The sequence below is a fragment of the Spermophilus citellus genome (assembly GCF_964194105.1).
Source record: "Spermophilus citellus genome assembly, chromosome: 15".
Lineage (NCBI taxonomy): Eukaryota > Metazoa > Chordata > Mammalia > Rodentia > Sciuridae > Spermophilus > Spermophilus citellus.
This window is the reverse complement of record NC_138195.1, coordinates 55709735-55729526: the sequence shown is the minus strand read 5'-3', so window position 1 is coordinate 55729526 and position 19792 is coordinate 55709735. Positions and strand designations below refer to the sequence as shown.

Below are 19792 nucleotides of genomic sequence, written 5' to 3'. Positions count from 1 at the left end.
AATAATCTTAAATTTGGCATTATATTTAAAAAAATACCAGCAGTTCTGCTTCAGATATGAAATATTCTTAAGGTATAGGGACAAATATAACTCATAATAAATATTGTACAACACATAACAAAGTTAGACAAAATGAATATTCTATAATGTCAGAATTTCTGGAATGCTAGAAACTCAAGCCCCAAATTATTCCTTTTTATACTTTTTGATCAAAGTTATATATATTCACATGTACTACATGATGCTTTAAAATAAGTAGCATTGTTAATTGGATAGTTTAAGCTAAGAAACATATGCTTACCACATATATTAGCTTTTTTGTGTAATGAGAATGCTTAAACTCTACTAATATGAATTGTCAAGTACAATCTGTTGTTATTAACCATGTCACCACATTGTACGGCAGATCTTGACTGATTCTACATCTAGCTGAAATTTGAGGTTCTCACATATTTCTGAAGTGTGCAGCATTCAAAACCCATGAGCAATTTAAAACCTGTTCTTTGTCTGCTGATGGATAATGAGAGGCTACCTGAAATTCCCCTAGAGTAGGCAGACTGAGAAAAAGCAAGCAAAAACAATTCTGGACTCAATTCCAAACCCAGTGCGAGGCAGTGCAGGATCAAACAGCAGGAATGTGGCTTTCAGCACCAATTTTGTGTTAAAAGTAACTTAAGGCAACTCTGTCATAGAAGAGTCCCAAATGTGATCATGTAAGCCACTGTTCCAAGGGACGTGGAAAAAACATGTTACATGAAAGTCTATAGATCTGTGTCTTAAAAGGTTAAAATACTGGCTTACTGTTCAAAGAGCTGCTCCAATGCAAGAAATCCCCCAAAGTCTTCTGCTGTGTGTGCTAGTGAGGTTCCTGCTGGGAGTTCAGGAGGTAGCCTTTCCCAGCTTGAGGTAAATATTTGTATGCTCCTGTAGTACCCTGTGAGCCAGTGATCTGCCGTGCCCGCTCTGGGAACTGCATGCCATAGAAGTGTGGAGCATATCACCCACTCCATTACAAAACATGTCAGTTATAAACGGTTTATCTTAATAATGGAACTCAAATCTGCCACTCTGTAGATTCCACCCACAGATCCCTGTCAAATGAATTTTCTCTGGTGACACTTTGGGAAGAAGTCGTCCATCTTTAGAGAGAAGACTTTAGCTTTAGATGCATAAAGATAGTATGTTGGGTACTGAATATGTGCTGATCTTTAACACCCGAGTTCCTCATTCTCTAGCAGTTTCTAGAATCACTGGAAAGATCTGTAATTGTCTCTGGCTGCAATAGTGGATCCATGTATCCTTCTCCTAAATGAGATCATAGAGTGATGAGATGTCATTTGTTGAGACATTGTCATGTATGTCCCCACCTGTTACAGCAAAATAGGCAGACTCAGAAGGAGTGAGACAGAGTCCAGGGTTTCTGATGAGAAGATTGAGGACTGGGGATATCCAGCTATTTGAGTCTGAAAAGCAATACATGGGGTTTATAGAGTATGTACTTTTCAAACAGTGAGGGGGTCAAAGAACAGAGAAATAGGGTTTGCAACAGGGTAGAGAACATGTAGCTGTGTTGTTAGAGAGGAGAGACCCTAGGTAGTCTCTAAGAGAATCTGGCAGCAGAGTAGAGAAACAAGCAGACCTGAATCTCTCATGTCTCAAAACCCTTAGAGGGGAAGGTAGGAGGAACAGAGAATTGTCAGAGTGTGAGCACATTCTTGGAGGGGGAGACATGAAAGTCCTTCTCTAGGTATTGTGCTTGATTCCATAATATATCTTAAAAGAGGAGGGATATTATCATTTCATCCTTCTTATACCTACTTATTGTAAGCATTACGATACGAATGCAGGTCTGATTCTAAGTTCCATGCTTCTTTCATTAATTTATACTACCTCTTTAAACATATTATTTTTTAAAAGTACATAGGACTTTAGAAATTATAAATGGCCATGAATACAATGTAAAAAATAAAAACATGTAATTATAAAAAATTGGTATCTTTTTTAATACCTGATATTTCCTAATTTTCTGTCCCACTTCTTTCTAGTCTCTTTTCTTTACCTGTAAAATAAGCTAAATATCAGTTTTACACAAAGCCACAATGCATCATGTGCCTGTTATAGGACTATCCATGGCCATTTCAGTTCTAGATCTCCCTCACCTCCATCACATTGGAGCTCACATCCTTTTCCACGATTGAGTGTAGGCCATGACATTATTACTGTGGCCAGACTCCCACCAGACAGACCATTGATCACAAAGAAGGTGAAAACCTCTTTTGCAGCAAAGCACAAAGCTTCTCTCTCCTTTCTTTGGGCCCGGTGACAGAATATGACCTCTTGATGTTTTCTTTCCATAAGATTTATTGTTGATTTCTGTTGAACACAGATACTCTCATTTTCTAAATAAGAGCGTTCATTTGTATTAAAGGGGACAATGCAGGAAGCCATGGAGACTGGGCCAAGTGTTACTGTACTGCAAACTTCAGATGGGCATTTTGTTCCATAGATGAAGTATCAAAAACAGGGTTTCAACTGAGGTTCCTCAGTGACCATTTGCTTAACCAACCCCTCAAAGATGAATCTTGCCTAAAGAGCTTACGGATTTTCTAGGGAAAATATTTTGGAGCATTAAAAATCAACTGTAATTCCATTTTCTGACTAAAGAATTGTGTAAGAAACACCACTGTGTGAAGGAAGAAAACTTCAGTCAAAATCATCTATGCTTTTATTTTGCTTACATAACTAATACAGTAGATACGTAGAGGTGAATTGCACTAGGACTTCTTGCTTCTCTAACACAATTAATTACTCTTTTCATGTTTTATCAATTTTCTCACACTTTCATATTTTTTTTCACTGGGGATTTCTATACATATTATTTTATATAATCTTAAAATTAGCCTAGAAAGTAGAACTACTGAGCCCTCATTTGACAGCTGAAGAATAAGCTTCTATGAAAAACCAATGGACTCATTTGTAGACTCCTACATTCTTAGGATGGAAAAATAGCATAAATCTCAGGAAGGAAGGGTACTAGTGTCTATTGTTTTATCACTCCAGACTATCACAGAATCTGATGTTTTGTAGCTCGTCAATGCATATTTCCAGAATGAATGAAATGTCACCCTTGCCTGCTGCATATGACGTATCCACCTCTTACAGAGCATGCCCAGCCTGTCCTCTATCATCACTTAGTATCCACAATGTTTCCAGAAAACTCCTTCAAATCAAATTATATTATCACTTACATAACTAGAGATTATTACCGGAGAAGGCCCAACACATGCATACATATTTTTAATTTATTTTTATTTTCATTTGTTCTAATTAGATATACATGACAGTGGAATGCATTTGGACACATCATATATAAATTGAATATAACTTCTCATTCTTCAGGTTGTACATGTTGTAGAATCACATGGATTGTGTAATTATTTATGCACATAGGGTAATAATGTCTTGTCCATTATACTATCCTTTCTACCCCCACACCCCCTCCCCTTCCTTTACTCCCCTCTGCCTAGACCAAAATACCCCTATTTTTCCCATCCCCACTCCCTTATTGTGAATTACCATCTGCATATCAGAGAAAAAAAATTGGTCTTTGGTTTTGGGGATTGGATTATTTTGCTTAGTATGGCATTCTCCAGCTTCATCCATTTTACATGCAAATGTCATAATTTCATTCTTCTTTAAGGCTGAGTAATAGTCCATTGTGTGTATATACAATATTTTCTTTAACATTCATATATTGAAGGGAATCTAGGTTCTATATGTTGGCTATTGTGAATTGAGATGCTATAAACATTGATGTGGCTGCATTACTATAGTATGTTTATTTTAAGTCCTTTGGGTATAAAACAAGGAGTATGACAGCTGAGTCACATGGTGGTTTCATTCCATGTTTTCTGAGGAATCTCTGTACAGCTTTCCATAATGGTTGCATCAATTTGCAGTCCCACCAGCAATGTATGAGTGTATCATTCCCCCCACATCCTCACCAACATTTGTTGTTACTTGTATTCTTGATAATTGCCATTTTGACTAAAGTGAGATGTACTCTTAATTTTGATTTGCATTTCTCTAATTTCTAGAGGTGTTGAAAAGTTTTTCATATAGTTGTTTATTTCTTCTTCTGTGAAGTATCTGTTACGTTCTTTAGTCCATTCATTGATTGGGTTATTTGATTTTTTGGTGTTGAGTTTCTTGAGTTCTTTATATATTGTGGAGATAGAGCATGAGGTGCATGTGATAAAGATTTTATCCCATTCTGTAGGCTCTCACTTAAAACATAATTCCTGTGTGTAATTTAAAATTTGCCTGAGTAATTTTAATCACAAAAATGTTAAATATTTCCTTTCAGTTAAAATATTTTATATGCATTATTTAAAGTTTTGCTTCTTTATAACTTCAAACAATTGCAGAAACCTTTGTAATAACTGTTACAAGCTCTTTTTTATTCTAATTTTCATCTTCTCTAATGTTAATGAAAATATTGGCTGATATTATAATAAAATGAGGGCAAGTCCACCCAAAACACAAAGAAACAAAAGGAATTATATGGTAAATAGCATCATGAATGTTTATAGCTTCCATATTAACTGATTAAAGTCTTTGTTACCAAATTATATTACTATCATGATTCTAGTCACTCTTAAAAGTGCAAAATTACAATATCTTCACAATGGAAACTGATTCAAGAAATTATTAAAATATTTAAAGAAAGATTGCTCTGAGCTACACTAGTACCATGGAGATCTCAGAAAATGGACTCTCCGCTTTCCATCTGCTAAAAACAAAGGAGCCAAACAGATTATCTGAGGGATATATGTGAGGTAGAGGATGCCTTGTCCAGGACCAACTGTGATACCACAGATCTAGCACAAAATCTGCTTATTAAGAAAAGTGAAAATCCCTGTCAAGAAACTAATGAAGAGCATTCATTCGAAGAGTACAACCTAAGGTCATACCCAGGCAGAGGTATTTTGCTTAGAATTCAGGAGAATTGGCAGCAACCAAGGAAGCTCCATTTGTGATAGATGCAGGGCAAAGGCCATAAACAAGCTCAAGCATTGGAGGCTTGTTCTTAAGTGGTACCTGGTACCATTTGGAAATGGTGTGGAATGACACAAGACCACTATCTTCTATTCTTTCTTTTGGGAACTACTCTATGTTAGTTCCCAACTACTCTATGTTAGTTCTTTCTTTTGGGAACTACTCATATTCAAGTGGCTAAAAACTGAGTTGTGAAGATCAGGAGTTTTCATTGTTAATGCTCAGTTGGTTTTGCTGGTTATATTTTGGTTTTTTGCAAAAGTGTTCACTTGTGTGGAAAGAAAGATTATATTACACATAGTTCTTCTAGTGCAGAAGGTACTTGGCTATTTAGTTTTCCCACAAGAAATCAATGAAAAGAAGAAAACAATGTTTTTTTCCTGCAACTCTCCTAGCATACTGCAGAACATCCCCATAGGCCCAAAGCTCACTCATATCATGCATCATTCCACTGGCCTTACTATCTTTTCCAGCAGAGTCTCATGTCTTCCTCTAACAAATTCTTCCTAACTTTTTAAGATCTAATTCTTCCTGAAGCTATATTTGATTTCCTGAACTGATGCTATCTGCTCCATGTTTCTGTGAATGATAATAGAATCTACATAGCAATAGATTCTTATACCTTGGATTATAATTTATAGCAATATATGTCTTAACTAATTAGGTAAGCTGTGATCTTCTCCTCTGCCCTTCTTCACTCCACCTAGGGCCTTCCAAATAGTAGGTGGCAAATACATGCTTACTGAATTTTTAAAAAATAATCCCGTAATTATATTTCTATTTGAAGGAACAGTTTTTTAAAATATTTTCTGAAAGTGAATCATGTTTATAAACTATAATTCCAAGTTTACACTAATATTTTCACTCAAGCCATAACTATAACTTATTAGATTTTCTGAGTATTTCCAATAGGTTTCCAATAGAACATATACACATGCACACAATCTTAAATTGCAAAATTTATTCTTCATTGGATTGTAATCACCTGCTGGGAGGTGGGGGAGAAGTCAAGATCTGTCTTTTCCTATTCTAACACTTCGTCAAACCAGGTCTCCATATAGATGGCAATTCATTTAATTTTTTTATATCTTTGGAAAAATATGAAGTGAAGTGTGGAGTGCCACTAGAACTGGAGAAGACACTCCGTGTGGTTTTCACTCCTAGTCATACATGTCAATCATGCCCTCCACTCCTGCACTCAGCTGCTGCCTCTTCTCTATGTATAAACTGAGCAATGTCTATGGAATGAATGAAAATCCTCAGCTCAACAAGTTTTGTGAGGGCTCCACATATTTGGATAAGCTGCTCTCTCTTTTCATCTTGCAAGACTCAGCTTTCATATTGTCCCAAGCACTATCCTTTCCAAGTTTCTCTTTGAATTCTCTCTTGTGGGGCCCTTTGTCTGGGGATCTCACCTCTTCCTGCAGTCTATACTCTATCTAGCAGGTAGGAACTGCTCAAAGCACCTTTGTCCATTGTTCACACATACAGATGGATAACGAGTATCTAAATCAATTTTTTGAAATGCACATACTCATGTTGGCTACTATTTGGTGTTGTCTTGTTACAAAGATTCAAGAAATCAGAAAACTAGGAAGGAAATGTGGCAGCCATATGGTTTTTATTGTGGATCATGTTTCATTGCTTCATTCTGACAAGATAACACATTTCAACTTTGGGGAAACACCTTAATTTAATATTTAATATTATCATTTGTTTTGTACAAAGCAGTACTGTGGGAATAGTTTCATAGTTTATCATCCTTATGCTGCATATTTCTATTACTAAGTTTTAAAGTCACATTAATTTATACTTATAAGCCCTGGAACACCTGGGAATAATTGATAATGACACAACAGAAGACACACTTGGTTTCATTAATGGATTAATTTATTACTTTCACAGGCTTAAAATGTAGCAATAGGATGAAACTTTTCCCCTAAATACATAATCAGTTGAAAATGTTATTTGTCTCATTTAAATGCAAAGAACAATTCTTCTTTTGCTACCTGCTTCCTAAATCCATTAAGCAGTTAATAACGTAAGGAGTAATGTAAGCCTTTTTTATTTAATAGAAATAAAGAAATGGAAATTAAACTGGCAGAGCCTTCTCCCAATAATGACTTCCCCCAAAGCAGCTGTATAATTCTTAGTGTAGAAAAATCAAGGGAAGCTTCTTCATTAAAATAGAGGAAACTATTATCTAATAATTAGTTAGGAACTCAGCTGAATCCAGATATTTTGAAGTTCTTACCCTCATCTTGCCACTATCTCCTTCTATAATTGTAAAACTTCCTATACTTATTTTCTAGGTATGTGACTAGAAATAATCACTCTGCTGTCCATGACCTTTTTGAAATGGTCTGCAGATGTCAGAAACTAAATGTGGATGAACTTAGAAAAATTCTAATTATACGTCACTTACACATTTGCAAGGCAAACAAATAGTCTACAACATTCTTCCTTGAAACAACCATTCACAAGTGAGACATTAGTGTCCATACAACATCCTTTTCACTCATTCTCATAGCATCCTAATAAATGATGGCATTTCACACATATAGATACTGAGTTTTAGAGAGTTAGTTTATTTTCTCAAAAATGATGCGAGGGGAGGGGAGGGGAGGGGAGGGGGGATAGTAGGGGATAGGAAAGGTAGCAGAATACAACAGTCACTAATATGCCATTATGTAATAATGTGAGTATGTAACAGTTGTGATTCTGCAATCTGTATTTGGGGTAAAAAGGGGAGTTCAAAACCCAATTGAGTATAATGTATGAAAGATGATATATCATGAGCTCTGTAATGTTTTGAACAATCAATAAAAAAAATGAGACCTATCTTCTTTCATTAAAGCATGCTGCCGTTACTCACAGAAAACTTTCCACCTTGCATTCTTTGCTCCATAAATATTGATGCTGCAGCCTCAGCTGGCCTCTGCAGTCCTACCTTCCTATTCTCATTCCCATTTTACTGTCCCACTCTGCCCATATGAGGTCTCATGAACTTGATTATATAGGCTCACTGCAAACCAAACTAGCCCTGAGCAAAGCTATCTTTTCCCACACACTCTCCACTAGAAATTCCCTTTTGTGTAAACTTCAGTATTTATGGACTGTGTTCCATTACAATCAATGACTGTAGCTACTTATTCATTGCCCATCTTCCCCAAATGGCTGTAAACAATTTAATTAAATGACCATTCTTAATTTCCCTTTATATCATAGGCTCGAAGACAGTTCCTGGCACAGACAAAATATTCAAGTAAATTAAAAAAAACACTATCTAGCCGCCTGGACTTTAGAAATTTTAGTCAATGTGATCTCTGTTACAGTAGTTCCCTCTAAACTGTATCCTTTCTTCCATTGTCTCAGGGAAGGGAGGTATTAGCAAAGAAAGAGAAAGTAAGAAGAGAAGGACTTAGAAAATGCTTAGGCTGGAAGAAAATAAAGATGTAAAATTATAAATTTGATTGTATAGATGAAGAGTCAGACTCCCATTGTAGAGGAATACATTACAATTTTTCTAAGTGAAGGGGATAAATGGAAGAGAGACAAAATGCCCAGGAGGAAACCAGTCATGCACTTTTCTGACCTCCAGCTACAATTATGGGAAGAGAAACAGAGTTAGCAAGCAAGGTTGACAAATAGGTCTGCCTTGAGCTTACTAAGTAAAGCCCCAGGAGGAAGGGAGATCAAAGAGCACTCTGTGCCCACTGCTCCCCAAACCCAGCTTTAAACTAGAGGATGTAATGTCTAGATAGTTCAGAGAGATAGGCCTCACGTTTATCAGGGTGGGAAGAAGCAGCAGTCCAGACTAGTGTATCCCTATGTATTTGATTGGAAGCATATCTGGGATTGCGACATCAATGGGCTAGGAGGATGAGAAGACTCTAGGACATAGCAATGACAACTGATGACTGATATCTCAGAAGATACTATCTAAGGAAGAAGCATTGAATGTTAGTGCTGGGAGGAATAGATAAAGTGGGTATAGAGAAGAATTTGGCTTGATGCAGTCATGTTATTATTCAGAGCAATAGGGCCATCAACCATCACACAATTCATTCCTCCTACTCCTATCTTTGATGGAGTACCTGCTTTTCCATGTGTTTGTAAGCTCCATTGTAGTGACAGGCAGTCTGCTCTGGTCACCCTCTGGGCTAAAAGGAAGACAAAGACATCTCACAAATAGTCAACTATATCATAAGTCGGGTGACTAATGATTTTTAATAGTGGTGATCACATTTCTTCATCCTAGACTGAAAACTCTTTAGGGAAAAGGCCATGTTTTCAACATTTTTGTATTCACAGTGGTTCGTTGGTAGAGATTCAGAGATGCTAAATAAATCTGGACATAGAGATTGTATTTTGAGCTCAAAAACTTTTGAGAAGGCTTATTTTTTCATTCTAACATCTTCAGAAGTCTTCACAGAGCATGTGAGAGAAAGAATTGAGCAAATATTTACTTAATTTTAATATAAATTGATTTTATATGCAGATATAAGGAAAACATACAAAATGAGAAGAATGGCACTACAAGGAGTAGTGCCTATAAGAATCATGAATTTGACATAAAGGTGACACTGAGCTGGATAAGGATTAATGCATGTACAGGTGATCCCCAACCTTAGCCCTCTTCCAATAGCACCTATGGCTGGGTCCTGCATAAATCCCTTTTCCCCTCAGAATTTTAATGCAAAAGACTAGAGTTAGAGGAATTAACTGCAATTACATTTTCTCTAATCTGGTAAAATGGAACTTGAAAATTAGGGGATTCAAATAATAAAAACTAATCTCAGTATAGCTTACCCAGTCATTCTCTTTCCATACCATTAAAACCCATAGCAACTTTATGAAGTAGGAATTCTGAATTCCCAGGTTTGAGGTGAAACTAAAGAACCAGAGTTTAACTGAATTCCTCAACTTCTAATACTGCCAGCATTCAAACTCAAGTAACTTATTTGAAATATCTACACTCTATCCAGTACAGGAACATCATGATAAACACATTCACCTCATATTTTGCAGATCTAGATTTGTTTCTGCTACAATGAAGATAATTTTGCAACCTGCCATGTTTCAAAATTAGGTACAATTTTAATGAAACCAATGTTGTCCTGTTATTCTTAGATTTCACTTTTTTATAAACTTTTCTTTTTAAAAAGTGGCATATCTTGCTCTTGAAAAAAATGGAATATGAAATTAGGTAATTTGTAAGGTAAATAAACAAAATATTTAAACAGCTAGATGCAAAGAAATTTCCAACCAATTTTGTGGGATTTCCAGTTGTTAAGCACTTAGGATTGAATTGTTCTTCCTGTATTCATTTGATACTGTTAAAACAATTTTACTTAGTTGATGTCAAATCGGTTTGAATTTTTGTTTTAAGTAAATTTCCTTCTCTTCATGTTAATAAACAGATGGTAAATCTTAAAGGATTCACAGCCACAGCAGATTTAAATAATAATCTATTTCCCTTTGTTCAAATTGAGCCTTTGCTAGAGAAAATGAAATTCATTTCCTCATTGCCAGGACCAGAATGTGACAACAGCTCAGCCAGGTCCAGAAATGTCCATCAAAGATAGGAGTAGGGGGAATGAATTGTGTGGTGGCTGATGGCCCTATTGCTCTGAATAACTACATGACTGCATCAAGCCAAATTCTTCTCTATACCCACTTTATCTATTCCTTCCAGCACTAATATTCAATGCTTCTTCCTTAGCTGCTTCTAAGTGGAAACTTCTTGCAAGACTCTGGTGTTGTTTTATCTACTACATCGATGACAATTAGAACAATGTCCAGTACAAAGTACATAGTCTGACAAATATTTACAAATAAAGACTGCGTTACATGAAAATCTAACACATGTACATGCATTAATCCTTTTCTAGCTCCGTGTCACCTTTGTGTCAAATTCATGACTCTTTATAGGCACTATTCCTTGTAGTGCCATTCTTCTCATTCTATGTTTTTCTTATATCTGCCTATAAAATCAATTTATGTAACCATTAAGTAAATATTTGCTCAATTCTTTCTCTCACATGCTCTGTGAAGACTTCTGAAGATGTTAGAATGAAAAATAAGCCTTCTCAAAATTTTTTGAGCTCAAAATACAATCTCTACATCCAGATTTATTTAGCATCTTCTCTGAATCTCTATCAACAAACCATGAAATAAGCACTGTGAATACAAAAATGTTGAAAACATGGCCTTTTCCCTAGAGAGTTTTCAGACTAGGATAAAGAAATGTGATCACCACTATTAAAAATCATTGGTCACCTAACTTATGATATAGTTGACCATTTGTGAGATGTCTTTGTCTTTCTTTTAGCCCAGAGGGTGACCAGAGCAGACTTCCTGTCACTAGATGGGAGCTTGCAAGCTCATGGGAAAGCAGGTACTACAGTGGTTGCTGAGCATAATTTAAAGAATTGAATCTCCAATGACAGCTTGTGGCACTGTAGTGTTCTTGGCTCCCTACCCTACTGCACTCCTCATCACATCCACAAAATGAAACCTCTGACCTCCTAAACCATTCTTCCATCAGGTTTTCTAGTGCTAGCAGCTGAACATAACTGATAAAAGCACAGGCACAGTGTCTTCCTTGTTTCAGAGGTACATTTACTATGTTCGGATTGGTTACATCTAAATCACAAATCCCCAAAACAAACTATTGCAGAATTTACTTAATGAGAATATTCGATTTATGTTGCTCAATTGTGTTGTTTTTTCTAGCAAATAAGTTTTTAAAAGCCATTATGCTCAATTATATGTGATTCCTCTCTTAAGTATTTATTGTTGTATCTTCATTTTATACATACACGTACATCTTGATATTATTTGCGAAATTTTCAACTCTTGTTCATTGGTTTACACATTCAAATAGAAAATATTCTACTTATGAATTTTTAACAGTCTGCCATGAATCAACATTAAACAGCTATCCTCTTTGAATTCTACTTGATAATGAAGAATCATCCTTCAGAAATCTCTCAATGTGAGATCTATTTGTTCCACACAAATGCATTTAAAATATATTTAATAGACATTTGAAGGGTGGCAGAATCATCTGCTGCTATAATTCCCCAAATTTCAGAGTGCTGAAATTGAATATTCTCTTAGCATCATGGATTATATTATCTCCTCTTTCTAGAGGGCTTCAAGACTCTTTCCTTCGGAATCTTGTACAAGGGTTTCCTGCTATTTCTTTCTTCTCTTGTAGTCACAATCCACGGATTAGAAAAGGTTCTACAACTGCTCTGCCAAATGTTCATCCAGATCATAGTCTGATCTGTTGAATAATTTAAAAGGTGACTTTCAATTCTCTAATTTATTCTGTATGTTTAATTCCACCCAGGAAATAAGATAAAAATATGAAGAGGAAATTTATCTCTCTAGGGGTAATAGTGAAGTGCAGGACAACCAGAGAGTGTTCCTAACTGTGGACCACCAACAATCTATATTGGAAGCAGTTAAAGTGCATGCTAAAAATGCAAATTCTAGAGCTTGATTTGTAATTAGATTCCCAGGGTTATTCTTGTGCACTTAAGTTTGAGAACTAATAAATTCTCCGTATGTGTATATATAGTACATGAGTGCCCATGTTTATCATAGCTTAAAGATTAGGCTGCATTAATATTCCTTCTCAGTATTTCTTGTGATTGCCTTTTGTAGAAACATTCAAGTTGCATCAAACAAAACATCCACCCACTGTGTTGTTCCTCTTTCACCTTAACCATTTCCTTTTCCCCTCTTGCCAAAACATTTGCACCTCTCCATGTCATCCTTTTTCTTTTTTTGCATAGAGGAAAAGGCCTATGACAAATGTTTTATATCCTTATGTTTTCCTTGCCTTCTCCCTTTTTTTCTAGTGTATTCATTTTCTTCAATTTATGTCTTCAATTATGTACTTATTAGGATTTTTAACATCAATTCCTTTTTTGCCTGTCCAGGCATGTTTTCAATCCTCCCTATGCCTTACATTCATAAGCACACATTAATGTTTTGCTTCCAGTATCACAATCTATTTTGCAGATCAACGATTTCTCATTTTTAGTCATAATATACACCAGGAAGGTGTTTATTGAAGAGGAAAATCCCAATGGACTGTTTGCAATGTTTGTGGCAGTAAGAGCAATGATGGAGTTCTATCAACTTAATTTCATTCCCAGATATGAAGAGAAAAAGATACTTAATATGTATTGATAAGCCGTTAAGCCAAGTTTTATATGCAGTGCCGCAACTGGCATGCACAAAACTCAAAATGAGCCTGTAACACTTGAAGCTCTTTAAATTTCCAATCTGTTTTGAACATTAGATAAATAACAGTCACAGCAGAGTCAATTATTTCAACACTGAATTAACCCTTTGTTGTTCCTTGGGGAAACAATTTGTTTATTTTGTAAAAATTGTCTCAACTGTGTTTTAGTGATTCTAACACAGTAACTTATGGGAAAGCAGATTGCAGAGGCCTTGTGTGTCTTAAGAGACTATTTTTTTTCCTATCACATAATAAGTTAAATTGTAGACATAATTACAAACTCTAAAGATTGTTTTCAATCTTCTGGATGAGAACAGTGATTCTGAGTGAGGGTAAGAATATTATACAAGATCACATAAATGATGAATAATCATTCAAATTTGAACTCAACTTTGTAATTTCATATGTATACTGCATTTGTCAGAGGTGTTAAGTTGCATTAGTGATGACAGGTTGACACTCTAACCCAGGTATTCCAGTGCAGAGATGTCCCTTTTCCCAGTACAGCTCTCTGACTCCCAAGTTCATTTCTATGTAGTCATGTGTCATTTAAAGACAGAAACTTTCTGAGAAGTGCATCAGAGAGATCTCATTGCTGTGCAAACATCAGAATGTACTTGCACCAATTAGATATATAGCCTACTAGACACCTAGACTATGTAGTACAGCCTGCTCCTAGGCTACAAACCTGTACTTCACATAACTGTACTATATACCGCAGATAACTGCTACACAATGGTGAGCATTTGTACATCTTAACATATGTAAACATAGCCAAGGTACAGTAACAATATAGCATAATACATAGAAAATGGTCTACCTCTATAGGGCAACTGTCATGGAAGGAGCTAGCAGGACTGGAAGATACTCTGGGTGAGTCAATGAGGGTGGTGAATGAAGGTGAAGGCCAAGGATATTATTATGTGTCAGAGAAGACTTTATCAACACTACATCCTTAGGCTATATGAAATTTATTTTAAAAACATCTTTCTTCAATAATGCATAAATATTAGTTTAAAGTTATTTTACTTTATACAGTTTTTAGCTTTTTGACCTTTTTCTAATAACAGTTGGCCTAAAACAAACACATTGTATACCTGTATAAAAAGTATTTTGTGTGCTTACTCTATCAGGTTTCTTTCTTTTTTCTATTTTTAAAATGTCTTGAAATAATCAACCATCCTAGGTGAATGAGTAGAAGTACCCTCTGTGTAACTCTGCCATAAAGAAGAATCAAGAAAACCTAGCATAAACTATACTTCTAGAAGAGGGACAGAGGGAGAATTCCAGACATTTGCAACAAAGTGGCAGAAACCTTGAACAGCACAGAATCTGAGAGGTAACCCACAGAGAACAGCAAAGCAATTTACAACTTCAACCCCATAGGAAAGTGCCCACAACATCAATCATCACAGCAGACCAGGAGTCCTTATTGAGAAATCCGTGGTCCTTATAAACTTCAAATCCAGTTTGAGGACCTGGCTAGACTAAAAGAAACTGATCTTTTCCAAAGGAGGAAAACATGTCGAAACTCCCAGAACCAAAGCTACTACAGCAGCGATTGCTAGACTATCTTGACATAGGAGCTGAGAGCTGGCCCCTGATCCAAGCTTGGACTAGTTCATGCCTCACTGGGCAAAAAACAGCCCCTCAGCGTCCTTCAGCTTTAGGACCAGTGGCTGCTGTAACTATAAGCCTGAGTCCTACACAAACTTGCCCTGCAGGAACCAGGGAAGGTCTCCTCCCCACACACAACCTTGAGACTGTAGCTATTGTTGTAGAGTCACAGCTGTACCTGCATCTGTCCATTAGGAGCTAGGAAAGATCCCAGCCAATTCTTGAAGTTCCAGAAATGTGACCATCAGTGGACCAACCTCCCTCTAACTATCTGTGCCAACTCATCAAGAACTAAGAAAAGTCCTTCCCAGCCTATGACCTTGGGACTGAAGCTGTTGGTGGAAAAGAATCAATATTACTCTGCTTATATCTATATACCAGGAGAAGGTTCTATCTATATCCTGCAGCTCCAGGATGGTGCCATGAGCCTCATTTACACCACAGCTTGCCTCACATGAACTAGGGACATTCCAATCCACCTCCCTTCCAGTGCAAGAACAGACACCAAATCCAAAGGCCCAGAAACACTTGGGTTTACCCAATGGAAACTAGGGAAGATCTTTTCATCTTATACCTCCAGGAGCATAGAGATCAGTGACATAAGCTGAAAGGTTCCATGCACGTGTCCCAGAAACACTAGGGAACATCTTCTCCACAGCTCATGGATATTAGAACATAGCTGCTGGTGCCAAAAGCCCTGGTACTATTTTTGCATCCCTTGGGACCTGGAGAAGCTATCATCTATGTGTAGGTACTATAGCTCCACAAATGCAGGTAGGAGCTAAAAGTACTAAAATCACCAGACCAAGTACATCAGCCTTGAGACTTAGGGAAATCTCCTTTTGTGTTCCTAAGTGAGAAATCCATGGTTATCAGTGCCACAGACTACAGCGCCACCTGTTCCATCCCATGGGATTGGGTGGATGGCTCTCTCCCATCCTGTGGCTCCAGATTTGTAGCTAAAAATTGCCATAGGCCCAGTCATTTCCTAAATTTATCCTGAAAGGGAAGGAATTCCTACTCCATACTGCTGAGATTGCAGCAACTAATGCTGTAAGCCCCAATGCCATCAGGGCTTCACTCTGTGGAAGCTAAAGACAAAGCCCTTTAGAAGCCTACATGTATTGCAAAGTCATTCAATTACCTGCTTGAACTGCTGCAGTCTAGACCGTTCAGGCACTCAGCACTGCTGACTTCAATCAAAGATGAAGAATTACACAGAGATCATGGTCTTGATCCTCACTGTTTTCAAACACAAAGCACCTATCTAACTGATATCCTACACCCCATCTAAATTATTTTGTACAAAAGCTGAGATGCAAGAAAAAACAGGTAATCAACACAAAGAGATGAGAGAAACAATTTAGGATGTGAACATGAAATATGCTGAAGAGAAATAAAACCTAAAAAAAAGAACGAATCAGAAATCTCAGAGTTAAAATCTTCTATCCATGAAACAAACAAACAAAGTGAATTTCCACAACAGACTAGAACTGAATTTTAAAATTTCTAAAATGAAATTTTTAGACTTAACCTTCACAAATCTTCAAATAGATATGGGCATCCAAATACAAGAAGTTCAAAGGACATCCAACTAGATTCAACCAAAATAGACCTTCACCAAGCCATAAAATACTCCAAATATCAAAAATACAAGACAGAGAATCCTCAAATCATCAAAATAATGAATATAATGAATATATCCATTAGATATTCCATTACAGTGAATTTCTCAGCAAAACCCTTACATGCTAGACATAAATAGGATGATATATTCAGAATACCGAAGGAAAACAAAACAAAAAAAATCCTTTCAATCAAGAATACAATTCCAGGAAAAATTTTCCTTCAAACTGAAAGAGAAATAAAGTCTTTCCCAAATAAGCAGGAACTAAAGGAATTCATCAAAATCATGCTGATTGTACATATATAGAGAGGTAGTTCTCACTAGAAACAAAAGGGTGATAACTACCATAATGAAACACATGGGTAGATAAAACTAGAAGAACAGATACATGAAAATGAAAAAAAAAAAACTTAGCATGACAGAATACTACCAAATTGCACAAATAAATAATATGAAAGCTAGAAAGGAAGACAAAATATAAAAACAAGCAAGGTACAAGTAACAAAGATGACAGGAAAAGTTTCAAGTATCAATATAACCTTGATTATAAATAGATTAAATTCAACTATTAAAAGACAGAGACGGGTTGAACAGATAAAAAAAAAAAAAAGCAAGACTCAATTTTATACTGCCTACCAGAAATTCACTTCACTGTAAAAGATACACAGAGACTAAAAGTGAAGGACTTGAAAATGATAGCGATTACAGGCTGGGCGAGGTGGTGCATGCCTGTAATCCCAGGAGCTTGGAAGGCATAGGCAGGAGGATTCTAAGTTTACAGAAAGCCTCAGCAGAAGTGAGGTGCTAAGCAACTCAGTGAGACCCTGTCTCTCAATAAAATACAAACTAGGGCTAGGGATGTGGCTCAGTGGCTGAGAGCCCCTGAGTTCAATTCCAGATACCCTGCCCCCCACAAAAAAGATAATCATTACACGAATTGAAACAAAAAATGAGCAGAGGAGCTATACTCATATGAGATAAAGAATAACTTAAATCAAAACAAATATAGTCATTATACATTTAAAAAAGGATTCTTCAAGATGATACAATAATCATAAATATCTTTGCACCCAACACGGGGCCACCCAATTATAAAGCAAATATCAATAGATCTAAAGAGAGAGGGAATCTCTAATACAATAGTTATGGACTTCAACACTCTATTTTATTTGGTAGGCAGATCATCCAGACAGAAAATTAAGAAATATTTGAATTGAAGGATACTATAGAGCAAATGGACCACACATATATTTACAGAACATTTCAACCAGAAGCATCAAAATAGACATTCTTATGAGAGTAAGAAACATTCTCCAAGAAAGGTAAATGTGTTAGCTGAGAAAACACATCAGTAAATTTGAAAAACAAAACAAAAAACCCCTGCAATTATATAATGTTTCTTCTAAGACCACAATAGTCTAAAACTTCAAATCAACAATATGGTGAACAATGGAAAATTAACAAATTTATGAAAAATGAACAAAATGCTCCTAAATGACCAATGGGTAATTGAAAAAAATTAAAAGAGAAATAAAAACTTAATAGAAACATGTGAAATTGACAACATGACATTTCAAAATCTGTTATACAAGAGCATTAATAACTAGGAAGTTTATGGTGATCAATGCACATATCAAAAATATATTTTTTTTAACAAAGAAAAAAATAATGTACCTCAAAGACTTAAAATAACAAAGAAGCTTACCCAAAACATAGAGAAGAAATAAACAATAAAAATCACAGCAAAAAGATAAAAAATTGAAACAAAAATGCAAAAGATCAATAAGACAAAAGGTTGTCTTTTTGAAAGGATAAACAAGATCTAAAAACCTCAGCTACAATAGCTAAGAAACAAAACAGGGAAAATCCAAATAAATAAAATCAGAGATGAAAAAAATATATATTACAACTGATACCATGGAAACACAATAAAGACCTTACTACAAATTACATGCTAACACATTAGAAACCTAGAATAAACGGATAAGTTCCTGAACACTACAACCATCCCAAAGTGAATAAACCAAGTATAAAATTTAAATGGACCAATAATGAGTAAAAACATAGAAGTGGTAATCAAAAGTCTCCCATCTGATAAAATACCAGGATGTGATGACTTTACTGTCCAATTATACAAAACATTTAAAGAACTAATTCTAGACCTTCCTAAATTATTTTAAAACATTGACATGGGAAGATATCTGTTAAATTCTTTAAAAGGACTGCTTTATCCTTATAACAAAACATGACAGAGATGGGGGGGAGAGAGAGAGAGAGGAAGGGGTGAGAGGGAGAGAGGGAGAGAGGGAGAGAGAAAGCTAGCTATAGGCCAATATCCCTGATGAAAAATTTATCAATAAAATATTAGCAAATCAAATTCAACAGCACAACAAAAAGTACAGCATACTACAGGGACACAGCCATATCAATGTTTATAGCAGCACAATTCACAATAGCTAAATTGTGGAACCAACCCAGATACCCTTCAGTAGATGAATGGATAGGGAAACTTTTGTATATATACAGAGTGGAACATTACTCAGCATTAAAAGAGAATAAAATTATGCATTTTCAGTCAAATGGTGGAGTTGGAGAAGATAATGGTAAATGAGGTAAGCCAATCCCAAAATACCGAAAGCCAAATATTTTCTTTGATATGAGGATACTGACTCACAATGATGATGAAGGGGGAGCATGGGAGGAATGAAAGAGTGATAGGGCAAAGGGGAGGGAGGGGAAAGGGGGGAAGGGGGTAGAAATGATGGTGGAATAAGTTAGACATCATTAGCCTAAGTACATGTATGAAGACACAAATGCTGTGAAAATACTTTGTGTAGAATTAGTGACTGAAACTTTTTTGGGGGGCTCTATATGTGTAATATGAAATGAATTGCATTCTGCCATTGTGTAAAACAAATTAGAATAAATAATAAAAATTCACACACACAAATAGTAAACCATGATCAAGTAGGATTCATCCCAACGATAAGGATGGTTCAATACATGAATCAATGAATGTAATACAACATATCAATATAATGAATGAAAAAAGCCATGTGATCATTTTAATGGAAGAGAAAAAGCATTCACTAAGATTTGTCATCCTTTCATAAGAAAAAAATCTTAGCAAATTTGGTACAGAAGGAACATGTCCAAATTTCAAAGGCTCTATATGAAAAATCTATAAGCCAATAACAATGAAAGGGGAAAAGATGAACGCATTTCCT

General features: G+C 35.9%; 1 protein-coding gene across 5 annotated transcripts in view; it reads right to left on the bottom strand.

The window, feature by feature from the left end:
* NRG3 (neuregulin 3) overlaps positions 1–19792 on the bottom strand; it is a gene marked incomplete at both ends in the record, with an annotated part of 1044303 nt that overhangs the window by 112084 nt on the left and 912427 nt on the right. The gene's annotated exons all lie outside the window — the stretch shown is intronic.